We start from the raw sequence: 7774 nt of genomic DNA, 5'->3' as shown, positions 1-7774 counted from the left end.
GAACCGTGACCCAAATCAACAGTCAGCAGGATGTATACCTTCACAATAAAAGTGTTTATCTGGGAGGGGTGCTGTTGGATAGATCACATGTTGTGATTCATTGACAGTCATACCTTCTGCTGTTCAACATAATGATGACTGGTAGATAATTAGTTGTTAGCGGTACTGCATTTTAATTTTAGAAAGCACAAATCTGCTTATGAATTATAAAAATTAGTAAGACTGCTAAAGTGCAAATAAAATATTTAGGTTCACAATTAGCAGATTTGCACTTTAGCGGTCTGGTGCCCACCACTGCTTTCTACCATTACAGGTTGAGACTGACGTGAAAAGCGTGCATCGTTCTTACTCTCCTAAACACACAGCAGGGGCTGCCGTGGACCCCTGCCCTGTCCCAGAGCCCCCCACACACGTAAATGAAAGCAGTGTGGATTTAGTCCTTCATGTCTTCCTTGTAGTTCTGCTGTAATATTCATTTCCAGTGCAGGATCCAGCAGTTAGCACAGGTGTGTCACACAGGTAGATTAGATAAGAGACTTTATTGATCCCACTGGTGCTTCTGATTAGTTCCTGTCAACCCTTTCCAGGTGGAGTTTAATCTTAAATATTTTAGCTTTCAGTTTGTTTATTTTTACTAAAACACATTAAAATAATGTGTGTGAATTGCAATACTAAGATGTATGACAGTCAGAATGTGATGGACTGGCTGTGTACACAGCTTTTGTTTAGTTCTGCATTAAATGTGACACACATCCAGACAGTTTCTCTACCGGCTTTCAGTTTCCCTGCGTCCGGTCTCTGTTCATTAGGCAAACCTGTTCCTGTAGTTTCAGCMCCAGATATCAATCAGTCTATATTTGGTGATGGTTTCTCTCTAGACGCGAGTCATGCAACAGAAATAAATTGTGTAAATTGGACAAAAGTAAAAAAAATGTAGAACCTTGTACTGTCCTCCACTCACAGCTGGGGTCTACAGACTTTACAACAGGTCCAGTTAGGATCTATTTATTAAATCCTATTTTATTAGTGTATAATTACACTAATGTAGGTTGCATTGTGGTATTTAGATTTTACTTTTAATCTAGGCACACACAAAAACAACTATGTGATTCTGTACAAATTACGGAACTTTGTTTTATTCTAAATCATTGTTTCCCAAAGTGGGGTCCCGAAAAATCAAGGTGGGGTCCTGAAAAATTTTTCTGAATTAATARCATTTTTGYCTTAGTTGTTACAAAKGAGTGAGGTTAGTATATTTAAAATGGATAAATGTAGTATAAAAATATTGTTACTATGCCCATGTTTAGTTGACCTGATACAAATGTTTATCATCCAGAAACAGTTGGGGGCTCAGGTCTCTACTGTTATTTTGTGGGTCAAAAGCTGAAAAATTTGGGAACCACTGCACTTTGGTTCCCAAAGTTGGGCTTGGGACCCAATTATGGGTCATGAAGCACCTTGGATAATCTCCAGAAATCAATTTAAAGGGTAATAAAATGATTGCTGATGTAATATTTTCCCTATAATTATTACAAAAACACAAAATAAGTATAAATAAGTATTTATATTTGTGTACAAGCTGTTTAGATTGTTAAAAAGCCTGTGTTTTTAGGGTTATTAACGAAGTTCATGTACTCAGACCAGTAATATTTGGGGTCACAAGTTTTTGCCGTGGATATTTTGTGGGTCAGAAGACAAAAAGTTTGGGAACCACTGATCTAAACAAACCTTTTAGTTTAATTTGTTCTAAAACTACTTCACTTAAACTCTTTCGTTTTTGGACACCAGCTGACATGCATTAATTTGGGGTCAGTTTTTTTTACTCACTTGTTGCAGTGTGTTCACTAAATAACATCTATACTCTACGTACAAATACTCTACATTGCCAAAAGTATTCGCTCAGTTTCGAGTTTAAGTTTCCTCCTATTCCTAATCCACAGGGTTCAATAATACGTTGGTCCACCCTTTACAACTACAACAACTCTTCTGAAGGTTGTCCACAAGGTTTAGGAGTGTTTATGGGGATTTGTGACGATTAGTAAGTAAGTAAACTTTATTTCTATAGCACCTTTCACAGACAAACATCACAAAGTGCTTCACAGAAAGCAAAAATAATTAAAAACAATAAAACAGATCACAGATATAAAAACAACAATTAAAACACAATAAAAAGCWCTTAACTAAAAACCTGTCTGAATAAAAATGTCTTAAGATGTTTCTTAAAAGAGTCAGTAGAATCTGAGCAGTGAAGGGACAGAGGGAGAGCGTTCCAGAGCCTCRGGGCCACCACCTGAAAACCTTTGTCTCCACAGGTTTTATAATGGGTTCCAGGGACCACCAGCAGCATTTGATTAGAAGACCTCAAAGTCCTGGATGGACAGAGAGGCTTCAGAAGGTCCAGGATGTATTTGGGGGCCTGACCATGAATGTGGGCTCTCCTGTGGGTCTTTGTTAATAACCTCGCTGCAGCGTTCTGCACAGACTGAAGCCAAGTCAACGAGGATTTGTTTAGACATGTAAAAAGACTGTTGCAGTAATCTAAACGAGAAGAAATAAAAGCGTGAACAACCATCTCTAGTCAGTGTGCACTGCCAATGCACATTATTGTGATTCGTTTCCCATCCAAGTCATCTCAACTTTGCCATGCTTCTCCTCCTGCATACTTTGTCCTACAGCTGCCATTGTAATTTATATCTGTAAAGGTCCTGTGCCAAATGATTGCTATGCTTTTTGGTACCTGTACAACTTGTAGTTTTTGAAATATTAATGTTTAAACTTTATTCCAAATTCATATAATGGGAGACAATGGGGCCTTGTAATGGTCCAATACTGCCCCCAGCTGTACTCAACTTGGTACTGCACCATAGTTTTTTTATATTTAATCTCAATACTTCAGTGTTTACAATACTAATGATTGTATTTTGATGTTTTACTATAATATTGTCTCAATACTGCTCTATTGTTGTAATATTATGCAGTTTTGTGTCAATAATTGTATTGGCAATGTGGCCTCTTTCTGCACACATACAAAGCAACCCCTGCCACCACCTTCTACCACAGCTCCATTGGTCTAACAGTCTATGTCATGGACTTTCATGTGGGAGATCAGGGTTCAAAACCCAGCTAATGCAACTTTAACAAAAAATATCTTCGAAATTCATGTTGCCACTCAATTACCTAAATTACAAACACCTGCTCATGTGACAGGCACAAGCTTGTGTAAAAAACATATTTGAACTTGGTCAAAGTTCATTCTGCAAGTCCAATGCTGCAGGCAAAGCCATGCTGCAATGACATGCTACATGGCAATGCACACTTGTTTTTACATCGTAAAAACCCATGTCTAGTTCCTTCTGTGACACAAAAGACCTCATCTTTGAAATGTTCCTTAAATGATAAAAACAGTTACGAACTAAAATTTTACAATGGCTGTCAAAAGACATAGAACTATCAAAGACAACACCCAGATTTCTGAGACTTTTTTTCACTGAAGGAATTAAAAAAAGCAAGGTGCTGCCTGATTACAGGGATTTTATCATCAGGGGCGATAAGAGTTTCAGTCTTGTTTGCATTTAACTGCAGGTAGTTGTTCAGCCATGTTTTGACTTCTGACAGACAGTTACTGAGTTCAGACAGTTTGAAGAGCTCAGAGGGTCGAAAGGAACAGTACAACTATGTCATCAGCATACAGATGGTAGGACACATTACTGTAACATTTTAAAATACCTTCTAAAAGGGTACAGGTACAATAAAAAGAGGATTGGACCCAAAACTGAACCTTGGGGTACCCCACAAGACAGCGGTGCAACATCAGAGTAAACCTGATTCATAAAAACAGTAAAAGACCGTTCAGATAAATAAGAGATGAACCAGTTTAACACAGAGCCAGAAATACCAACATTATCTCTCAGTCTGTTAATTCTTCTTCCAGAAGCACATCTGTGAGGTCACATACTGMTGTTGGACAGAAGGTCTGGCTCTCAGTCTCTGCTCTAATTCATCCCAAAGGGGTTCTATGGGGTTGAGGTCAGGACTCTGTGCAGGCCAGTCAGGTTCATCCACACCAGACTCTACATCCATGTCTTTGACCTGAAACAGTGAAATCGYCTTCARCTTGTCCAAAACTCTGCAGCAAGACTCCTAAACCAAACCTCCAAATTCACCCACATCTCCCCGATCCTAGCAGAACTTCACTGGCTTCTGGTTCAAAGTCCTGGTCCTCACCTTCAGAGCTCTTCATGACCAAGCATCTGAATACATTAAAAGTCTCATTTCTCCTTACAACCCCAGACGAGACCTCCGCTCACAGGATCAATATCTCCTTATGGTTCCTCTCACTCACCTTAAGACCCGTGGTGACTGGTCCTTCTCCTCTGTGGCCCCCAGGCTCTGGAATGAACTCCCTTTTAATCTGAGCTCCCTTGATAACATGGTCTCTTTCAAGTCACTCCTAAAAACTCACTTTTTCTCTCAAGTGTTTAACCATTTCACCATTACTACCAGCCTACCTCCATTGTGAACGTTTCACTAATCTGTGTTTTATTGTTGAACTTACACCATATTTTCTCTCCCACATTCATTATGTTTTTGTGTATTATTGTRTATTTTGACCTGCACTGACCTTGTGTTTGATTTAAAATTTTAGAAATTAATTCTTGATTTGATATTTTAATTTTCGTTGCTTATGTGTAATTATGTTTTTCTGTTTCATCTTATTCTTTCCACCATTTTACACTGTTAATGACTGTACAGCACCTTGTGAATATATTTCTGTGAAAGGCGCTTTATAAATAAAACTTTACTTAACTTTGTGCACTGGTGAACAGTCATTTGAAATGGTGAACAAATACTTTTGGCAATACTGCAGATCCCTTCAGAAAKMMCAGGCAATTTTAGCTGAGCCTAACTGTTTACAGAGGTTTCTGTTTTACCATCAGGAATTGATGCAGAACCAACAGATTTAATTCATTCTTACCTGCTGTTATTGATCTTTGTAAATACTTCTTGTTGAGTGTGTTTGTTAGTAGACATGACTATGATAGTTTTAAATGGCATTTACTGTATTTATTGTTGAACTTTTTTTTCTGCTGGAGGTAACACAAATTACCCCATGGGGATATTAAAGATAACTTGTACTTGAATGGAGGTAAAATGATCATCATGTTTCCATGTGGTTGTGGCTCACAGACCTGAACAGGAAAAGTAGCTGCAACTGAGAAAAGAAGCTTTGCTGAATAAAATACGCAGCAATAGGAACATATTTAACTATTAATCACAACAACAACAACAGAATAAAAGTTATTTCTGTGCTGCCTGGTACCAGTAACTGATGAGCCCAGTTTTAGTGGATATGTTACCGTTGTTCAACAACTCCATTGATCTGCGGAGTATTTCAGAACATCCCATAATAATGCAGAGATTCTTAACCTATGGGCCGCGGCCCAATTGTGGGCYGTGAGCGCCACCATGAGGGCCTCAAMAGAACAACAGTTTTTAACTTTGGGCCRCAGAGGGCCGTGGGACCACATTGATTTTGAATAAGGTGYAATACACTTTCTCACCACTAGTAGCAGTAGTGCACCACTCAGATGTTTAACTTTTTTAAAATGTAGAAGAAGAACCTTAGAAACCTGCTGAGAATGGAAACTTATTTTAAATGAAAAGTAGAAGCAAAAATGAAAGTAACTCATCAAAAAACACCAAMGTTTGTCACTAATATGAAGAGCAGCTTCTGTTTTTACCATGTAATATTTTAAAAGTTCAAAACATTATCAAATACAGTTGCAGATACAACTATATTTTAATTTGTGCTTTAAATAAATTTTTATAGTTTATTTTTAAACATTTTGAATGTATTTTAAAGAAACTTTAAACTTGTCAAAAAGCTGTTKTTACTGTTATTGTTTGTCACTAATATGAAGAGCAGCTTCTGGTTGTAAAAGTTTAAAAAGGCTTTATTTTCATTTGTACTTTATCAAATTTATTTTTACATAATTTTTTATTTGAAACATTAAGATTAAACAGTTTAAATTTATTTTATGCCCACAATTTTATTTTTTGAATTGTCTATTTTTGTTATTGTTTATGTTAAAAATATATATTTATATGTGTTGATAAGCCTGAGTGGTCTGTTGACTGACCTTTGTATTTGTTCAAATAATAGTTATGGGCAGGTTACAATATAAAAATGTTTGTTATAATGTCTTGTGATTATTTGACAGGAGTTTTACTTTTAAACTGTAAGTGTTTTTAATTTAGTTATGTTAGTTACAATAGTTTAGTTATGATGTAAATACAATAAAAATTAAACCAAGATTTATAATAATTATCATTTTGATCCATACATTAAATATGTCTGACTGGGCCTCGAGTCACTTTATGTTCAATAAATTGGGCTCTGAGGTTAAAAAGGTTCAGAAACCCTGCGTCATGTACTCTGTATGCTCAGCATAAATCAGGTTTTAAAAAGTAATCTGCCACAAACTGACAGTTCTATCAAATCAGGTGATCCCAGCAGCAACAGAGAGTCTGAGTCACTCTTTTCAACCAGGTTGGTTCCTTAAAAAAATGCTGATCTCAGTCCTGTTCAATGTAAAAAAGAAAGAATGAAAATCTTATCTAGCAGGCATATCGGGAAAAACCATGTTGCAGCTAATTTGACCCATGTTCCTCCAACCTGCCGGGCAGGACGCATTCCTCATGTTTACGAGTCAACAGCTCATTCTTCCAGTAAGGAACAAGGTAATAAAAGCCACGATCACATTTCTGTGTCCACAACTGTACAGAACATAAAAACAAACCTAAATCTACAACTGTTCTCAGGAAGACTTTTTTTCCAAAGCTAACATTGAAGAAAGAAGTGTTTTTGTCCAGAAAAAGCCCATGTTYGTGTCTCTGCACTGGAATTATTTCTGGGAAGATCCAAACTTCCTGGTCCGGGGTAATAATTAACTTTATGTCCCGGACCACAAAAACCAGTTATGTCCTTAAGGAATTGCTGCTATCACATTTTATATCCTTTTATTGGCATCGGAGGACAAGCTCCATAAATGTCAATATATAATCCACAAATCACAGACTTTTATTCTGAATATAAACCAGAAAATTCACTCGATTACACTCTGGTGCAGCTAATCCAAGGATTATTCAACAATTAATTAGATTCTGTAGCTCAGCCTGCTCCAATGAGGACTGATGTTTTTCTGAAGTCCTGTCATTTTTCAAATAAATGTTTTATAAATGCTGTAGGGAGCTGCTGGAGCTTTTAGTTTATGTTAATCACTTAAATCAAACACAGCCTATCAGCTCGCTGCATTCTTTATACTGTCATAAATATTGTTTTAAAAAGATTTGACAAAAATCAACCATGAATAAATCAAAGAACTAACATCAGCTTTAAGCTACAATCTTACAAATGAGTTGTTTTACTTGAACATCGTGAGATCTGACTGAGCTCAGAGTATGTGTTGTGAAGGACTCTCAGCTACTAACAAACCAATTTTTAGTCTGATATGGGTGAAATTAATGGAGTTATAGCTATTTTTTTATTTTTGAAGTAGGTTAGCTGTGGCGGCCATCTTGAATCAGGTTGACTTCAAAGGTTAATCAGCTGTAGAYKTAAATCAAACGATTAACTCGGGAAAGTTTCATCTAAATTCACGCAGTGATTCATGAGCTGTGCTGCTAACAGACACAAGCATTACTGGCTTTTCCTATCTGCAATATAAAGCTGTTTCTTTCTGCATCATGCTTCTATATGTGTTTTAGTCCTTTA

General features: G+C 36.8%; 1 protein-coding gene across 1 annotated transcript in view; it reads right to left on the bottom strand.

The window, feature by feature from the left end:
- frk (fyn-related Src family tyrosine kinase) overlaps positions 1-7774 on the bottom strand; it is a 29532-nt gene that overhangs the window by 19881 nt on the left and 1877 nt on the right. The gene's annotated exons all lie outside the window — the stretch shown is intronic.

The sequence above is a fragment of the Austrofundulus limnaeus genome, unplaced genomic scaffold (assembly GCF_001266775.1).
Source record: "Austrofundulus limnaeus strain Quisiro unplaced genomic scaffold, Austrofundulus_limnaeus-1.0 Scaffold1154, whole genome shotgun sequence".
NCBI lineage: Eukaryota > Metazoa > Chordata > Actinopteri > Cyprinodontiformes > Rivulidae > Austrofundulus > Austrofundulus limnaeus.
This window is presented reverse-complemented; position numbering and strand designations above follow the sequence as displayed.